The sequence below is a fragment of the Herpailurus yagouaroundi genome, unplaced genomic scaffold (genome assembly GCF_014898765.1).
Source record: "Herpailurus yagouaroundi ecotype Mexico unplaced genomic scaffold, PumYag 250, whole genome shotgun sequence".
Classification (NCBI taxonomy): Eukaryota; Metazoa; Chordata; class Mammalia; order Carnivora; family Felidae; genus Herpailurus; species Herpailurus yagouaroundi.
The window spans coordinates 10,502,324-10,522,287 of NW_024412467.1; the positions used below are offsets into that span (position 1 = coordinate 10,502,324).

Below are 19,964 nucleotides of genomic sequence, written 5' to 3' on the forward strand. Positions count from 1 at the left end.
CGGATACATTGGAGGTGCTTAAAAATTGTTGGGGCGGCTGGGTGGCTCAGTCAGTTAAGCGTCCGACTTCCGCATCAGATCATGATCTTACGGTTCGTGGGTTCGAGCCCTGCGTTGGGCTCTGTGCTGACAGCTCAGAGCCTGGAGCCTGTTTCAGATTCCGCGCCTCCCTCTCTCTCTCTCTCTGCCCCTCCCCTGCTCGCAGTCTATCTCTCTGTCTCTCAAAAATAAATAAATGTTAAAAAAATGTTTTTAATTTCTTTACGTGGTAGCCATGTGGCGATGCAAATTTATTTTTATTTTAATCACGGGGGTAGTTCCCATCTATCTACTCTCCCCTTCCTTTGTAGATCGCGCTATAAAGTGTCTGACTCACCTATTTACACTGTCATATTTAATATGCGTATTTAGTGATTTAACATATGTTAGATTGCTTCTAAACTGTAGCTTGTCTTTTCAATGGCAAAAACCATTTTAGACTCAACCTATTGGCTGTTAGGATTTCATTCGAGTCTCTGACGGGATACAAGAGGATAGGAGACAGACCCCTCTTTCAATTACACAAAGCCACAGAGTAAGAGCTAATTTCGGCAAAATGCGGTGTATATCGAAGTGTTGAAAGGCAACGGGGAAATTCAAAGAGTTGAAGCTGAGTAGATTTAGTCTGTGATTTTTAAACTGGGTCTGAAGACTTACCTGAGGGAAAACATAGGATGACAAAATAAATAACCCATCTGGCTGTTTTACCTCTAACGTGGTCTCATACATTGTGCCTGTTTCACCTGTAACGTGGCCTTGTAGATCGTGCCTGGGTTGTGAAAGGGGAGTATGACCAGTGTGTGCTGAGCCTTGGCATTCTCCTTCACCTCGTGAGCAGTTTCGTGGCTTTTTACCTCGTGATGCAGACCGTGGTGCTACAGCGGTGAGGTTAGTGGCGTTTGTAACATCCTTTAAAGGATGGGATGGGCAGAAAAGGTACAACAACATCTGTTCTAAGTCTGCTACGTCTATATCCATTTAGGACTCCCTAGAAATTCTCAGTTTGGTCTCTTCACCTAAGTCAAAGAAAAGGACCCCTGATGTTAAATTTTACCCAGCTTGCTGGGATGCACGGGGCTGACCCTGAATGCAGGCCCTCGATTTCATTGGCCTTGAGAGGGAAGATTGGGTTCTCTCCTCCCACAGCTCCCGATTAAGAGCTACTGCTGGTTTCTGGTCTGACCTTTAACTGTACAGCATGAAATACAGCTCCCTGATGAATGGATCCTCGGGGCTCGCCACCAACTATTATTTCTGAGCAGAGTATGTTCATGAGCAAAGCAAAATCATCATGCCAGGGGTAATGCCAACTGGCCCAATGGCCGTTGGAAGAAAGGGGGGATCAAAATTTTCCCTTCTCCCCAGCAGCCCACTCTGCCCCTTGCTTTCTGATGCATGCACTTTGTTTCTTCTCATGCATCTCTGTTAGAGCCTCAACAGTCCAACTTTACGTTCTGGAGAAAACAAAGGAGGTCTGTGCTTCTGGCCTGATGTAAGGGGAAAACAAGCAGCTTCTTAGCTGGAGTGATCTAAGGACTGACTGAAGAGTCCGCATCCCCTGAACAGAGCCTGGATTTCATAGACTCAAGAACTATTTGCTCTTCAAGGAGCCTTAACGTAATTTCTTCTGGATATTTTCAAATGACTTTTGCTCAGAAATCAGACAAAACGTTAGGAGAGAGAAACAGAGCTGTAAAGCAGAGTGCTGGGGGGCTGTGTGTGGAGAAAAACCCTTGTGTCTGTGGGGAGCAGAATTAGAAAACAACTCATCTTGGTCAACTTTCAACTTTAAGAGATTCAGAAGGGGTGGAGCGAGTGGTCTGCAATCAGACAGCTGGGTCACGATGGAACAGAAGCTCGAACTCATGTCCTGACTTACAGCACAGTGTGCTTTCCAGCATTTTAAATACTCAGTGAGAACGGTGGGTAAATGTGCATTATCAGTGGGGGTATTTAAAGAAATATAGGAATTCTAGAACATAACAACACTATAATGGAGTCGGTGTATTTTGGTATACCACTTTGTGAGAACATTCTAGAATCTTTCTGTTTTCTTAAGGTACGGTAATAATGAAAGTAATTTTTAAAAATCCAACTTGGAGATTAATTTGGAAGAAAATACTCCCTTGTCGCTATCTCAGGTTCCTCCCTAAAGGTCCCTGCCAACAGTTTGCCTCATCTAGACACTTTTTCTATGAACACACACCCATACTTACATCCACATATATGATAATAGTGTTGTTATTTACAAAAATATAAATCGTGGACATGTTGCCCTTTAAAAAATAAAGAAAGGGACATTCTTCCATGTAAGTATACCCTTACTCATTTTTCAGCTTCTTTGCATGCATGGCGTGGATGTTATGCATAACTGTTGGCCAACATTGAGATTGTTTTCAAGACTTCATTATTTTTATCCTTTTTAAGAAATCATTTATTTATGTTGAGAGAGAGAGAGAGAGAGAGAGAGAGCATGAACAGGGGAGGGGCAGAGAGAGAGGGAGAGAGGGAATCTCAAGCAGGTTACGTACTGTAAGCACAGAGCCTGATGCAGGGCGTGAACTCACAAACCACAAAATTATGACCTGAGTCGACATCAACTGTCAGATGCTTAACCAACTGAGCCATCCAGGCGCCCAAGACTTCACTATGATGAGGCTACCATTAGTCCACTTTGGCAAGTATTTATGCCAGATAGATCCTTGGAGGATTTGCTGACTTACATTTTTGACTTACATTTCTGATAAAGGTTGCCAAATTGCTCTACAGAGAAGTGGGGCCAGTTGACTCTCCCACTTTATAGTGACAACTGATGTGCTGTTCACCAACGATAACACTCAGTGTTAATCTCATTAACCTTGCCGATCCGATACTCACAAAGCTCACGTGGCTTTGCTTAGTTAAGTCAGGCTTCTTCTCATGTGCTTATGAATCACTTGTGTTTTTCTCTGAGTGCTATTTTTTGCCACATATAAATTAGGTTGTTCGTTCTTCGTTTATTGAATGCGGGGAGCTTCTCGTAAAGTCTGACTGCTAGCCCTCTGATTATGTACGTTTCAAGTACTGTTTCTAGATCTGTTGTTTGTCACTTAATTTTGTTTATGGAATCTTTTGTCAGACAGAGATTTTATATGATAAAATCGAATGTGCCAATCTCTTCCTTTGTTGGGAAGCTCACACGTCTAATATTCTCTCATAAATCTTTTGTCCTATTGTCCCTGCTAGACTGACTGCAGCAGCGATGCACCTTTCATTGAAAATAAATCATTCTAAATTTAAAATGCAAATTTAAACTTGCCGCTGATGCCTTGACTAACAAAATCCATCTTTGGAGAGGAAAATAAAATTCTCCAATGAAAGTGCATACAGATCAGAGAAGTCTCCGGAAGGTCCAGAATAAATGGTGAGTATTTCAAATTGGACATTGTGATAGGATTGGGAATCTCATGTGAAAAAGCCCAGTAGACACTTTTCAAACTCCAGCTCCTTACCCATATGTTCATGTCTTTCAGAGACGATTGTCTTTGTCAGCATTTGCTCAAGATTTAATAAATGACTGTTAATGCATAAATGATTGTTCGACCTTTGTTAGAAATTAACATCTTTGGACCAGCTTACTGGCTGCTTGAGGAAGTAGAACACAGGAAAACTGGGTTTTGTTGAGTAGGATTGGGACAGGTCAGGAACTTGGCTGCTATGGAAAAATTGAGGTCTTCAAAGGAAATCATGCCAGGTGGCCCAGGAAAGCCAGTGGCGAGCATAAAGGTTTAGGGTGCATAAGGTGATAGAGGGGGATGAGTGGTAGGAGGTCACGGGAGAGGGAAAACATAGAGAAGGAAGGACTGAGAAAAATCCTTGAAAATTTCCTCTGCACACGTGGTTGTGTTGTAATAGTCACTATCTGATTTCTCCCCTGCGTTGAGAGGGTCAATATCCCATCCATATTTCCATCGCTAGCGATAAACACATAATAGGCATTCAGAAACTACTTGCAGGTTATTTTCACCTAAGTTTTGGCTCCAGTGGCAAACCTGGTTCTTTGCCGCTGGAACCATAATACTCACTGAGGCGGTCAACATTAAGAATAAGATTTAGGTTTGGGCATTACAGGGCTCTGGCACAATTGTTTGGTCTAAAAATGGAATTAGAAGGAAGATGCGCTGTTTGCTGTTGGAACCCGGTGCCCTTTTACGGACCTAATTTAGAAGTCTGAGAAGCCAGCCAGGGCTTTCTGTCCCAGTGGAACTTATCAGTTATGACAGGGATCAGCGGGGACTCTCCTCTCTCCAGCTCATCGCCTCAAGACCGATGAAATGAAGACTGTCTCGGGACTAAAAATATTGCCTGAAATCAGGGGTAGTGAATAGGTAGGGAAACAAGAGACACCCATCACCTTTCTTTTGCAAGGCATTTGAGAAGGATGCGAGGGCACATATGCACAGATGAGAGCTATTTTACATGCATGTATAATTAGCAAGCCCAGGCGTTGAAAAATCCTTACATACAAAGGATCCACACCTACAAGGGGATCCGAAAGGAAATCAGAGCTTAGTGCTGAGCTGAAATCGATGTGGCCGCTCCAGCGAGGTCATCCTGTGTAGAGCACTGACTCTGGAAGCGGATCCTCTGGCTGCAACTCCCAACACTGTCACTTCCCAGCTATGCCTGTGGACAAGTGGTTTGACCTTGGACGCCCTCTGTTTCCTTGTCTATATCAAGGACAAAGCAGTAACATCTGGCCATAGTGACGCTCCACGGACTCCAGGAGGGTCACACACAGCACTTTGCTGGCTTGTTCTCTATTCTCGGTTTTACTTTGGAAAGCTCAAGCTGTGCACGGTTTAGGTTTGCATCTGTGTGCCCTCCACCTGGATTTCTGCAAAGAGTCGATCTAATTACAGCATGTGTGCTTTAAGGCCAAAGGTGTCTTTGTACTTCCCAGCACGGTGTCCGGTGAAGATCCCGTTTTGGTACCCTTCCCCGGAGGTCTGAAATAAACATGCCTTAGGTTGAACAGGACACAGGAAGAGGAGAGGAGTCACTGATGCTTGACCACCTGGCAGGGTCACCTAACTGCTTTCTACACTTGACAGCTCTGGACGGGAATGCTCGGATGATTTTCGATTGATTTGTTTGTTACCTGCATAGGGAACTTCTGTGGCATAACTGTGTTCCATGCCATTATAGATAAGAACAAAAAATAATTCTCTGATTTGCAGTCACTCAGGTCTGTCATCATGCCTTCAATATCCCAGAGGAGATAGACAAAGGGACAACAACGACAACCGAACATTCAACATCTTTTGTCTAATAGTGTGCTTAGTGGTACACACAACCTTCTGAAAAATTGTAAAACAGTTTGAAATGCAGGGAGCCAAACCCTTGATTTCGGCTCAGGTCATGATCTCACGGTTCATGAGTTCGAGCCCCACATCCGGCTTTCCACTGGCAGCGTGGGGCCTGCTTGGCATTTTCTCTCTCTCCCCCTCTTTCTCTGCTCCTCCCCTGCTGTCTCTGTCTCCCAAAATAAATAAATAAACTTAAAAAAATTTTTAAAAATAAAATGCGGAGAAACTCAACAGGATGTTTTCTCATTCCGCAGAAATAGTCATCACAGAATTCCTTTATGTAATGAGTTATTCTAGCACAATCAAAATAATATTGACTCACCCAAATTTATTATTCATAGCTTTCCGTAGTATTTCTGGGCCTGTGTGAAGATTCATTTTCATTACTACTGAACAACTCGAATTTCAGATCTTTTGCCTAGAATAGAACATGGTAAGTCTCCTAGATAGTATATATTTACAATGTTTTGTACCCTTCTTTTCAAGCCTGCGGACCAAACCCCGGATAAATAATGTGAAGTGAAGAGAAGACACCCGGCCACTACTTTGACCCAGCCCATTTGTGTCCTCTGCACGACCGACAGATTAGTTGCCAACTATCTCCGGCCCCTTGCAGACATATCAAGAGAGGTGGCTGTGATCACTTAATTAGAGGAGAACCAAGAGGGGAAAGCCCATGCTGGTTATCCAGGAATCCTGTGATCAGCTATCATCAAACTCCCCAGGCTTTCTCTTCTGATGAAAATGTCAACCTCGGGAAGAAATGTCTGCCGCAGCTTCTTGAAACACAGAGGACAGAGGAATCTGGAGAAAGGTCTTTAAAAACTTTAACTCAAGATCATTGAGTATGAGCATCAGTAAGGATCTTGCAAAGGGCTATATGCTTTATAACATCTGCTCTCCTTCGCCGCTCTCACCTTCTTTACGCCTGAAGGTCATACCCATCAAAAACTCACCTATTCCATCTCCCCTCCTGCCACATCCTCCCTGTGAAATGTGTGAACAGGGTCTGGGACATAGTTGCACAGATTCAGAAGCACGGCTACCTTGTCTTTTCCCGTTCCCAGTGACTCTAGCCTCCGTCAGCGGACCCAGTGGAAATCATTTCCGTCCATTTTAAGCCATTCTCCACCACCTGCACGTGCAGTCAGGTAACTCACGTGCTGTAGATGTCTGACTTGCTCTGTGATGGGGATGTGGCATGAGACTACAGCATTTTTTTCTTCCTGGGCAGGAAACTGTCCCCGTCACACCACCGCAGGTGAGTAGAACAGGCACTAGGGAAGTATGCCTGTTTGGCCAGCAATCTGATGGGAAGATTCTGGTCTCCAAGAAGTGTTTCTTTGGAGCGAAGTTAGAAAAGAGGTATCCAAGATTGGAAACACTCAGGCATTCCTTAAGTTCTCTCTGATCATGTATGTTAAATGTTTCCCTGAGAGGAGGCCATCTTCGTTAGAGGGGTTTTACAGTTTATAGTAAAGGCACCTTAATACAGATTTACTCCTTCGTCACTGGAAAAGAGACAACGCAAGTGTCTGATGGCCATTTCATTTCATTGTTCGTTGCATTCATGTATTCATTCATGAAAAGCATCCTATACTCACGGCTCTGGTTTATCATAGCGATGATACCGAGCAAAAGCAGCAGGGAAAAGATTTGCATCAGTGGAGTCCAGAGAGTTCAGGCATGGGATTCTGCATCATTTCCCTTCTGGAACTAGATGGGTACACATAGAAATATGGGGACATATGTGATATGTCTCTGCCCGGGGAGGGCCCTGTGAGTCTGGGGGGCTGGTCTCATAGGCATCTCTTGCTATGCATCCAGCCATGACGACAGAAACTCAGGGCCGTAAACAGAAAATCAGGTATATGTCATCAATCTTTTTTTTAATTTGTATTTATTTTTGAGAGAAAGAGAGACAGAGTAAGAGTCAGAGAGGGGTAGAGAAAGAGGAAGACATGGGATCCGAGGCAGGCTTCAGGCTCCAAGCTGTCAGCACAGAGCCCAATGCGGGGCTCGAATTTACGACCTGCGAGATCGTGACCTGAGCCGAAGTCAGACGCTTAAACGACTGAGCCACCCAGGCGCCCCAGGAATCTTGATGCTTGTGAAGAGCAACCTGACAGGCTAGTGTGGCATGTCTCATCGCTGTAGGTGTAGGTAACAAAACCATCAGTCATTACATAAAGGGTACTCTGAGAGCCACATTCCCAAAAGTCGGTCAAGAGGTCAATCATGATTCCAGTTCCTTTTGGGGATTCAATGGTTGCGAGCACTGGGATTTAGAATTCTGTCCAGGTGACCCTAACATGCAGTTAAAGCTGAGAGGCACTGTCACCAGTGTCATGGGTAGCGTTTGAGGCATGGAGAAACGTGGGAGCGCCGGCCCTCTAGGAAGCCGCTGCCCTGGAATGGGGGCAGCCTGGAGGGAGGACGCCATATTGGAGTCTCCCTCAATGGAACAGCCCCAAGGATTTGATGGAGGGTCTGCACTGAAGTTTGTGTTCCGTCTAAGCCTACACTGTGGTGAAGAACACAATTCTCTGAGCACCCCAGAGTGGTGCTGCACCCTGCTTCCGGAGCAGTGACCTGCCTCCCAACTCCCCCCAGCACAGGAGACCAGGAGGCCAGGAGACAACGCGCCTTACAAACGATCCTTTCTCTGCGCAGCCATGATGATGTTATTCTCGGCAACCGCCAGAGAGACTCCGGAAAGACCACGGTGACCAACGTCCTGAACTCTCCCCGTGCGGACCCAGCCTACTCATTAGTTTCCTCCCTCTAAATTCACTCTAAAGCTGAGTGCACGAGAGGAAAATTTCCAGCTGAGTGAAACAGGGTTCATTCCAAAGCTGTGTCAACCACCACCCTACCCGCTCTTTGTTCCGTTCAGCAATTCAGACGGTGCCACACAATTCTCCAAGCACGAAAGTTCATCCACCGGCGCTCAAATGACAGCCCCGGAGGGGCCTGTCACTCCCCAGTGGCATTGAAATGGATCAGCCACTGACTCAGAGAATCAGCCTTAAGATTCTGTCCCTCCGGAGCCCGTTCTGGTGCAGATACAGCTCACACGCCCAGCAGTTTCGGTGGCTTCCTATTGCACCGATCGTCAAACCCAAAGTTTTCGTCTCTGCTTGCAAGATCCTTCAAAATCTGGCCTTGCGTGCTCTCTGGCCCCATCCTGGCACACAGCCCCCCCCCCCCCACACCTCTGAAAGCCACACTCCAGTTGAAGACTTGACATTCTCCCTTTGATTCATTCTTGCCCGCTTAATTTCTACTCGTCGTGTCTGTGTTTAGCCACTGCCTCTTTCAGGAAGCCTTCCCCGATTCTCTAAGATTGGATCAGGTGACCCTCCCGATGCTTCAATAATTCCCCGTGCCTTTGTAACATTTGGGTCACTACGGTGAACTTTTCTGTGTCTGATAGGAGCTCATGTCTCCTATGAGGGCAGAGACCATGTCTGTCTTTTCCACATTGCATCCGTGGTACCTGGCCTACTCCTGGCTGATGGTAAGCGATGATAAATATTTATAGAATAAATGAGCGCAACATACCCTTACTGGTTATGTTAAAGCATCCCTAAGCACTCTGCCGGGATCACTGACTAAATTTAGGAGAAACATATGGAAATGGCACCCTATGAATTCAGCTTAAAACTTTATTCTTCTTTCCAGTGAATATGGACTGTAGAAATGGGGAAACGGGTGCTCACTGGTACAGTTACTCTTCCTCCAAATAAATGGATTGGCGAAGCGCTGAGGAGACCTTCCTCTCTTACATAAATAAGACCTACCGTGGTCAATATGGCAAACGCAGGATGCACCACACCGTTGTTCGTTTGAAACTCAAGAGCAAAAGAACATTAGGCAAAATTTCATCATTATTTTTGCTATAGCAACAGCCCAGAAATCTTGAGGGGGGAAAAAAGCCATACATAATAACATGAAAAGGCAATGGGCTGGATTTTTAAAAGAAATGACCAAAAAATAATAGAGATGAAAAATGACCGTGCTATACTAAATCCTTGGAGAATGGCTTTTACCATTCATTACTATTGCTATGGGGCTCGTGCACATACTTTTTAAACTTGACTAAATATTTGACTTTCCAAGGAGAAAGTATCTTTCATTCCCCCCCCCTTATGTTATATCAAAAAGAGCTCGTATCAACGAAAGCTGGATTAAACTGAAACATCAAACGGTAAGTTATACCTGCCTACAACACTGGGGTCGTTTGTCATTTATGAAAACATCGGCATTAATGATTTCAGAATCTTAAAGTCTCTGTTCTGGAAAAAAGTCATTCTATTCATGCAGAGCAAGTGCATTTTGGTACAGAAAAAAAGCAGGATACCTTTCTTATTTATAGAAAAAGGCAAAGCTTTCCAGTGAAATGAACTAAAACCTAATATGCAATATTTAAGATGATTTATACAGGCTTTTATCATAGCATGCCCACTTTGGGTAAAGCTATGGCTTACCCTACCTATTCTTGACCCTTCCAGAACATAAATAATAACATTAGATCATATACCTAATGAACACTAAGTTATACATTCAACTGCTGGAAATGGGAATCAATCTCCAAAATGCCCCAGCGAGAATCACTCAGAATGCATTATATTGTGTCTGGCTTTTTGGATTCGTTGGTTCAAGGTTTATGTATTCTGGATATGAGTTAGTTGTCAGTTACATGTATGTCAAATACCTCGCCCATTCCTTGGCTTATCTTTTTAGTCTGTTAATAGTGACTTTTGGTAAGCACATCGTTTCAATTTTGTGTTAAAATTTATTGTGTTAAAATTTATTTATATTCTTTTATAGTCCATTACAAACTTGACCCAGCAACTGCGTTACTAGGAATTTATCCAAAGGATACAAAAATGTTGATTCGAAGGGGCACAGGCACCCCCATGTTTAGAGCAGTTCTATCAACAACAGCCAAATTATGGAAAGATCCCAAATGTCCATCAACTGATGAACAGATTAAGAGGATGTGGTGTGTGTAGACAATGGACTACTGCTTGGCGATGAAAAGGAATGAAATCTTGCCATTTGCAGCAACCTGGATGGAACTGGAGGGTGTTATGCTAAGCGAAACAGGTCAGAGAAAGGCAGATATCACGTGACTTCACTCATGTGGAACTTGAGAAACTTCACAGATGAACATAAGGGAAGAGAAGGAAAAATAATATTAAAAACGGGGGGTGGGGGAACCATAACAGACTCTTAAATACAGAGAAAAAGCTGAGTGTTACTGGAGAGAAGGTAGGTGGGGGATGGGTTAAATGGGGGATGGGCATTAAGGAGGGCACTTTTCGAGATGAGCACTGGGTGTCATAGGTAAGCGATGAATCACTGGGTTCTCCTCCTGAGATCACACTGTATGTTAATTAACTTGAGAATTAAAAAAAATTAAGGGGATTTTGATTTGACTTTATAATAAACGATTTGGGGGGAATTAATATATGACAGTAATTATCCTTCAATCCTTCACCAGAATACATCCCTCCACCTCTCTACATCTTTAATAACTCCCAACACATTGTATAGCTTTTTGGGTAGAGGTCTTGCACATCTTTTGAGTCTAAGGCCATGGAATATGTAGAGTATTGGACACCTGGACAATATCTCTGATACTTTCTCTACGTGACAAGATTAATTTCAGAAGTGATTACAAAATTATCAGCCCTAATAATCTAACCGATTTGTTCTTTAGTTTAAAAATCAACGAACAATTAAAAATAATAAATTTGCATTTCAAAACTAGTGTTCAAATTCGGGGTGCCTGGGTGGCTCAGTCGGTTAAGCGTCCGACTTCCATTCAGGTCATGATCTGGCGGTCTGTGAGTTCGAGCCCCGCGTCGGGCTCTGTGCTGACCGCTCAGAGCCTGGAGCCTGTTTCAGATTCTGTGTCTCCCTCTGCTTCTCCCCTGCTCTCTCTCTCTCTCTCCCAAAAATAAATGAATGTTAAAAAAAATAAAAATAATCGTGTTCAAATTCAATAAAATAGTTCACTTATGAGGTAAAGTTTGCCCTTCTCCAAACAAAGGTACACCTTGCCGTTTGTGCTGTTTTCTTGTTTTCAGTTTTGAACACAAATCAAAACACCAGAATCACATACAAGACCTGTTTCTTTGTCTTTACCATCACGGGGCTATTACAGTCTTTATTTTGAATCTACAGCTCACATTCAGAAATAGACAGTATCCCAGGACTGGGAAACACAATCCTCCCCCAAAATGAGCTCCAACTATTCCGAGCAGGAATGGACTTACTCTCCACAGGAAAAGCATCTAGCTGAATCTGCACACAGAGTTGCTTGTCTTTGCCTTATTTAGTTGTAGAAATTCTGGATATATTCTGAATATAGCACATATCTTCTATTTTTCTGCTTGCCTTTCATTTTCTCAGTTGTGTGTTTTGATGAACATACACTCCTATTTTTTGCTGTAATCCAACTTAATCTTTTTCACTTTTTCCCAGATAGGCTATTTGCATTTCACGTAGGAAATCTCTGCCTCATCTTCTGAAACCTTTGCTACCATATTTCATTTTAGTTAATAAGCTACCCGGAGTGGATTTTTGTCTCTGACACGAGAGAGGGGTCACCTTTGCTTTTCCAAGCGGACGTTAACTGACCCAGCACCACCCACTGAAACACTCAGCCTTCTCCATTCTGCCCTGTCGGTTTTGTCAAAACCTGGTGCTCGTATCCAGGTGAACTGTTCTAGGGTTCGGTTCTGTTCCATGGGATTGTCTGTCACTGCAACAGTCCCACACCTGCTCTTATCATTTTATGTAAGTTTTGATGGCTGGTAGGGAGAATCCTCCCACTTGGTTCTTTAGACTGTTCTTGACTGCTGGTGACTTTCGAGATGAACAAATATATTTTAGAATCAGTGTGTGTTTAAGAGAAAATAAAAACAAAAGGAAATCGAACACACCCTCTTAGGCTTATGATTGCTTTGAATCTTCTTTCTTTCCATGAACTTTCTTTCGTGAAAAGAACCAGTGAAGTTTTATCTCCGGATTTGGGAAGTAGGATACATGTTGTATTTTTCCAGAACCCTGAGAAACGGAAATCCAACAACCTCCTACTTGAAATACTTATTTTCTAGCAAAATCTTTTACATCTCAGTTTGGGAACGGTTTCTAGCAAGCTCCTTAAGTAAATTGTGTTCGGAAGACAAATGAGATGCTTTGTTATCCCAAGCAGTGAGACATAGCCTAATGCTTTGAACACAGGAGGGAAATCAACAAGTCAGGATCCATCACATCAAGTGTGATTCCTGGGCAGAGGAAGGGGCCTTTGTGTGATAATCCATTTTTCAGTCTTTAGCTTTGTCAAAACATATAAGGCAAATCATATAATTTAATAAATGTCAATTACAGTAAGTTTGTTTAAATGTATTAAAAACAATGTTGTATAATTATTATATGATATAACTATGGTTCATAAAATTTTTGAATTATATAGGAAAACTGGATGTGATCCTGGCAAGTTATAAATGCTCTCCAGGCCTCAGCTTCTCACCTGTACAATGGGAGCTTTCAGGTGACCTCCGCAGTCCCTTCTAGAACTAACATCCCGTTCTCCTATCTACCTTACATCTCCCTTCATCATGCAAAACACAATAGCACCGGTGTTATACCATGGATACAGTGTAGCATTTCACCTCTAGCCTTTTATTATTTCAAAGAAAATTTCAATGTTTTGTATGTCAAAAAAAATTTAAGGGAATCTTCAAAAAGATCTCTTACAACATTGGAAAATCCATATAAAATACAATGTGATACAGACATCCAGCTGCAAGACGAATAAGTTTTGGAGATCTAACGTACTGCATGGGGACGATAGCTAACAATACTGTATTGTATACTTGAAACTTGCTAAGAGAGTAGATCTTAAAAGTTCTGAAGAAGAAGAAGAAGAAGAAGGAGGAGAAGGAGGAGGACAGGGAGGGGGAGCAGAGAGGGAGGAGGAGAAGGAGAAAGAGAAAGAGAAGAAGAGGAAGGGGAGGTGGAAAAGGAGGAGGAAGGAGGGGTGAGGGAGGAGGAGAAAAAGGAAAGAAATAGTAACTTTGTGAGGTCATGAATGTGTTTACTAACCTTAGTGTGGTAATCCTTTCAAAGTATGCATGTATATCAAATCATCACACTGTGTACCTTAAACTTACATGATGGTCTATGCCAATCATGTCTCAATAAATCGGGAGGGAAAAAGAATGTAGCATAATGTTGAAACTACTCAGGTTCAGATGGCTTTTATGTAATATGGGATATGGTTTGGGGGGATCACTAGAATAGAAGTAAAGATTGATGCAAGTAAGAGGTATCCATGCGTAGACTCCAGTGAAACCTAAGTGCATCATCAGTGAGACTAAATATCCCTGAACTCTTGCCCTCCAGCTCACTTTCCCAGGCACCTATTTTTTTCCAGCTGGGAAACATCAGATATACTTAATAAGACCTAAGCCCATCCCCTAAATTATTTTTAATTCTAGCTTTCTCTAGGACCAGACATGGATCTTATATTCTTTTAGTTTTTCATGTTTTTCCCCTAAGTCTGCTCATACATTAGTTATGAATATGGCAAAAGGCTATATTCTCAGCTAAATTAACCCCCCATCATTCAGGTCTCCGAGTACAAGGTCAAGAGCAAGATCACTAATTCGATCGAAATGAAAATGTTAATTGAGTTACTGCTCTGCACTTGGCATAGAAAAATGGAAGAAGGTCAGCCAACCATCCTTAAATGTAGTGAAGACCCGCTTTGTGTTACAGTCAAGGAACTCTGACTTCACCTAAGTGTTTACGTGATTGAAAAACCCACGCCACCCTCGACCTCCAGGTACGCGTCCTAGAAAAAGATCGTGGCACCGAGGCTCATCTCTTAGCTGGCCAGGGATCTAAGGGTGTTTTGCTCCCAGGAAAGCATAGGGACCCCTTACAAAGGAGGTGCCTCATCAAGGGTGAGCATCTGAGCACATGTTCTCCTTCTACTTAATTTTAAAGCCAATCACCGATTCTATGAGATGTTTCCTCCTAGAACTCTTAATTAACTATTTATAATCAATTCTTGGCTATGGGGGTTCAATATTGTTAGAGCTGAGAACAGAAACGTATGTCTTGTCTATCAGACTATCACATAAGAGCATGGTGGCAGAAAGGATAAACTTTATATCACTTTGATGTTACTTCCATGGGATGCTCCAAAGGAAAAATCAAAAACAAGACAGAAGAAGAAGGATGTGCTTACGCTTAAACTTGGGGAAAAGGAAATCACTTGTGATTCGACGAAGTTCAAGTAACCATCTGATTACAAAAGCTAAGACAAAAGATGTGCTGATCTTTTTGTAATTTCTCATTTATTCACATGGCACCTATTTGAAGACAATCTGTTAGTTGACTTGATTGGAAGAATGTTCAGGAGCAGGAATCACTTTTAGCTGCAGGTTTTTTTTTTTTTTTCTAGTGGCATTAGTTTAAGGGTGTTTTTTTTAAAGAAGTGTTTTATTATATTTGAGAATCAAATGGTCTGAGCAGGCTATCCCAAATTTTCCATCTCAACACTGTTCAGTTTCCAGTGATGAAAAGCAAAATTGCAGTTGAAATAAAATGCTGTTATTTGTTTTATGCCTTACAAAGTGTGGGTGATTATGAGACCATGGTCTTAGCATGTTAGAGAAATCAGAGTGTTTGAAAAACTTATATAAAATATATATACATAAGTTTTTTATATGTAAGTAAATATGTACATATATACATTAGAGATGCCAAGGGACTCTCATAAATAACATATCACTAGGTCAGGCAATATTTGAATACTTCAAGTACCTTTAGAAATATTATTTTAGTTTTTTCTTCACACAAACACTATCGAGTAAGTATTGTTATCCTCCTTTGCTGAGGCTCAGAGAGATTAAGCCGGTTTTCCAAATCTCCCAGTTGGTATGTAACAGATCAGGACCTCAAACCCAAGGCCTCAGATTCTGGGGGGCAGAACTTACATGAAATAAACTCTGAATTTTCTTCTGAGTTTTCTTCTGCCCTTCTTGTGTGGATATGGTGGAGGAACTCGGGACACATTATGTGTAGACAGATAATTGTGTTTTCTCTGACCAGTGGCAGAGCTAAACAGGAGCTAGCGAGAAGGTGGAGAGGTCTCGAGAACGGCCCTGGGAATGTGGGAGGGAAATATTCCATAATGTAACATTATTCTCAACACATTCATATTTGGATCTCCTTTAAGCTCGGAGCTAGCCTGTTTAACTAAACACATTTGTTTTGTATTTGATCGTGAGACTGATTACTTTTCTTTAAAGTTCTGATAGGAGGGGCGCCTGGGTGGCGCAGTCGGTTAAGCGTCCGACTTCAGCCAGGTCACGATCTCGCGGTCCGTGGGTTCGAGCCCCGCGTCGGGCTCTGGGCTGATGGCTCGGAGCCTGGAGCCTGTTTCCGATTCTGTGTCTCCCTCTCTCTCTGCCCCTCCCCCGTTCATGCTCTGTCTCTGTCTGTCCCATAAATAAATAAAAACGTTGAAAAAAATTAAAAAAAAAAAAGTTCTGATAGGAGATTTGGACATTGGGATTTGAAACTTGGAGAAAACTATGTTACTTTTGTTTATGAGCTTTCTGAAACACTGCATGCAAATTTCCAGTAAAAGGAGTACGAGTAAAGGAGGTTAAGAGTAAAAGGAGGACGAATGCATCGGTGGTGGGCAATTCTGTTTGCCCATGTGTGTGTGTTTTGTGAGGGTGGTTTGTGTGCCTGTGGAATGCGTGTGTGGGGGGGTGTGGTGTGGCATATACACGTGTGTCTGTATGTGTGAGTGTGGTGTGTGTGTGTATGTTGTGTGAGAGAGTGTGTGTGGTATATACATGTGCATATCTGTGTCTGTGTGGGACTGGTGTGTGGGTGTGTGTGTATGTGTGTACCTGCCTGTGTCTGATGTGTTGGGGATACTTGGCCCTCAGGGAAGGAGGTAGTCAGATGGTTCCCTGGGAGGTGATTGGTGGCAACCCCGAACTTCAAAAGCCAGGCAACAAATTAAGGAGGACAGTTGGCACACGGCTAAGGGGACCCAGAAAGCTCAGTAAGGGACAGCCAGGGTGAGGCCCTCAGTTTCCTTTGCTGCCTTCGCTTCACAGGTAGGAATGGTCTCAAGGACGCTTAAGGAGGAAGTCAACTGGATGAGATACGTTGATCCTGGTGACCAGTGGGGATGACGGGGTCACGCTCAGACTGTCCTCAGCCTATGTCTGCCAGGCCATCAGAAAGTCACATTCTCTTGACAGCAAAGAGGGCCCTGGGACAGCTTCCTAGAGTCTCGTCAAACATAAGCCAATGAAATGTAGTCGAAGTAAAAATCATGGCCGACGGTAGCTGGATGCCGTCTGGTGGGATAGCCCACTCTGTGCCAGGTCCTTTGGTCATCCACGTACCTACCCTGCAAGGTAGGACTCACTGTTCCTCATGCAGGGTGGCAAAGTGTCAAAGAAGGGAAGGGACATGATCTTGGCCACAGAGCGGTTTCGGGCTAGAGCAGGAGCAGAGGGGACACTGGGTCCGCAGGCTAACTCGTTCTCTTTCACTCCAAACTTACTCAGAGCTCACTGAGAGGTTTACAGATGAGAAATCATGTCCAAATTGGGTCACCCCAAAAGCAGAGTCTGTGGGAACACATGCTGATACAGGCAGAAAACATCAATATTCCATTTCCGGAAAAGCGTTTTGCTGGACCAGAGGTGAGCATCTGGTTCTTCTGTGGCTTGACTAAAAAATCAGCGGATAGGGGCGCCTGGGTGGCGCAGTCGGTTAAGCGTCCGACTTCAGCCAGGTCATGATCTCGCGGTCCGGGAGTTCGAGCCCCTCGCGGTCTGTGAGTTCGAGCCCCACGTCGGGCTCTGGGCTGATGGCTCAGAGCCTGGAGCCTGTTTCTGATTCTGTGTCTCCCTCTCTCTCTGCCCCTCCCCCGTTCATGCTCTGTCTCTCTCTGTCCCAAAAAAATAAATAAACGTTAAAAAAAAAAAATTAAAAAAAAAAAAATCAGCGGATAGGAGGGGAAAGTGATGGAGAAGGAGGTGTGTGGGTATGATCAAGTGAGGGTTCTCCTTGCCTCTAAAAGGATACTGCGCTGGTGGTTGATTCTGCAGGGAAACCTGCTTTGGCAAAGTTCAGCTGACCAGATGGGACTGGACCAAAAAGGAAGCAGCCATTTGCTGATTCTCAAGAGGGCTTTGGCGGCCCTCAGGAGGATGAGGCAGGGCTGCATATGCTGAGAGCTACGGCCTGGGGCAACCCATCCAAGCTGGACTGCGTTCTGGTCAGGAGCCAATTTATAAAGGAGGCCACCAACCCAGGGAGCCCGTTTGAGGCCCACGGTGAAAATGTCTGCCATGGCTATGCCTGGCCTCCCAGCTACCTGTATTCGGGTATCTCTTCTAAACAGTAACAGAGGGACAGTGGAGAATTATCCACAGGGAGGAACGAGGAGGGGCACCAGAAGACCTCACAGATGCAAAATGCCCGCTTGAAACCTGTTTCTACCCAATTTTACCCAATTTACCCAATGAGGTTCCATTGAGAAGACTTTTGCTGGCATGCTTTCCATGAGCATCACTGACCAACCTGATTTCTACGGCCTCACCGTTCAAAGTGTGGCCCTCAGGGGCGCCTGGGTGGCGCAGTCGGTTAAGCGTCCGACTTCAGCCAGGTCACGATTTCGCGGTCCGTGAGTTCGAGCCCCGCGTCAGGCTCTGGGCTGATGGCTCGGAGCCTGGAGCCTGTTTCCGATTCTGTGTCTCCCTCTCTCTCTGCCCCTCCCCCGTTCATGCTCTGTCTCTCTCTGTCCCAAAAAAAAAAAATAAATAAAAACGTTGAAAAAAAAAAAAATTCAAAGTGTGGCCCTCAGACCAGCAGCATCTACAGCATCTGGGAACTTGTTAAAATGCAGAAATTCAGCCCTATCCCAGACCCGCTGAGCCAGAATCTTCACTTTAACACGCTGCCAGGTGCTTGCGTCTGCATCATGAAGTTCTCGAAGCATGGGCCTATTGGTCGCTGGGGGTCTGCCCCGTGTGAGCAAGAGTTCAGGAAGAAAAACAAAACATGGTTGCAATGGCTAGATCTACACACAATAGTTGCCATCAGAAACGAAACCTCTCGGGGTGCCCGGGTAGCTCAGTCAGTTGAGCGTCCGACTCTTGATCTCAGCTCAGGTCACAATCTCATGGTTCATGGGTTCAAACCTGGTTCGTGGCTTCAAACCCTGCACCGGGCTCTGTGCTGATGGCATGGAGCTCGCTTGGTATTCTCTCTGTCTCTCTCCCTCTCTACCCCTTCCCCCACTCGTTCCCTCTCTCTCTCTCAAAAATAAGTAAACTTTAAAAAAAAGAAATCTCTCAAACTGTGCTTAACCCAGTACTTTCCAAAAGTATTTAACGCAGACTTCCTTTGTTTTAGTAGATGAGAGACGTATGGACATCTCGCGGGACACTACTGTTGGTTCCCGGGAGAGATCTCCCGCTAGAAGTTGATGGGGGTGCCGATGGATGGTGAAGATTTTGGTTGTGCACAACTCTGAGGATAGAAACAGGGGAAGAAGTCTATGGGGGCGTCCAGATGCCATTTCAGAAGCGAATTAGAAGGAAAACAGAAGGTACAAAAGCATTACAGCGTGAAGGGTAACGGCACAACCATGCACCTGCCAGGTGATGTCAGGCAAGGATTTTCGTCTCTAGGAAACTCAGTTTTCTGCTTTGCAAAATGGGGATAATCACAGACCCTGATTCAACGGCAACGTTTCCTTTAGATAATGTTCAGGAGAAATGAGCATGTAGCAAGTGCTCAATAAATATTATTATTATCATCTTATTATCCAGGTGGTAAAACGGTAAGAAGATTGTAAGATCCTATAACTTTCCTACACTTTTAGTTTTGTTTCCCCATGTCTGTTTCCTCAAAGGGATTCACAATAAAACTCTTAAAGTGTGCACCATCTGTGTGGTAGTCTTCAGGTACAGCAAGAAGTTGGAATATTTGTGCGAACACCTTCCTTTTAGGCAGTCAGTCTTGGGAGAAAGAGAACACGCAGGGACAGAGCGGCCACTGGCCGCCAGCAGGAGGAGACAGAAGCCCGCCGAGGCCCTGCACCCGGGGCTGGGACGGGAGAGCGTGGGTAAGGAGACGACCACAGTATGAGAGGTGGGCCTGGTGTTGCAGCAATGAGAAGCTCTTGGGAATTCCCTGATGCTTTCAAAAAATTTTAGTGCGTCTTGGGGCAGCTGGGTGGCTCAGTTGGTTAAGCGTCTGGCTCTTGATTTCGACTCAGGTCATGATCTCGTAGTTCATGAGATCAAGCCCCACATTGGGGTCTGTGCTAACAGCACAGAGCCTGCTTGGGACTCTCTCTCTCTGCCTTCCACAGAATCCATGCTGTGGAAGGTATTCTTCTCTAAGATAGTAGTTTGTAGGTAGTGGGAGTCCCAGCTTCAGCTTCAGCTTTGTGGAATCACCAGGATTAAGAAATGTCTGAGCATTTGTGGTGGATTGGTGGGGAGGCCC

At 44.1% G+C, this 19,964-nt stretch overlaps 1 long non-coding RNA gene across 1 annotated transcript; it reads left to right on the forward strand.

Annotated features, from left to right (window-relative positions):
* The first annotated feature begins 3,110 nt into the window (after window positions 1-3,110).
* On the forward strand, window positions 3,111-10,329 carry LOC121020509 (uncharacterized). The gene is made up of 3 exons (XR_005786172.1): window positions 3,111-3,442; window positions 5,874-6,648; window positions 10,221-10,329. It is a non-coding gene; the product is annotated as an uncharacterized LOC121020509 (long non-coding RNA).
* The last annotated feature ends 9,635 nt before the right edge of the window (window positions 10,330-19,964 follow it).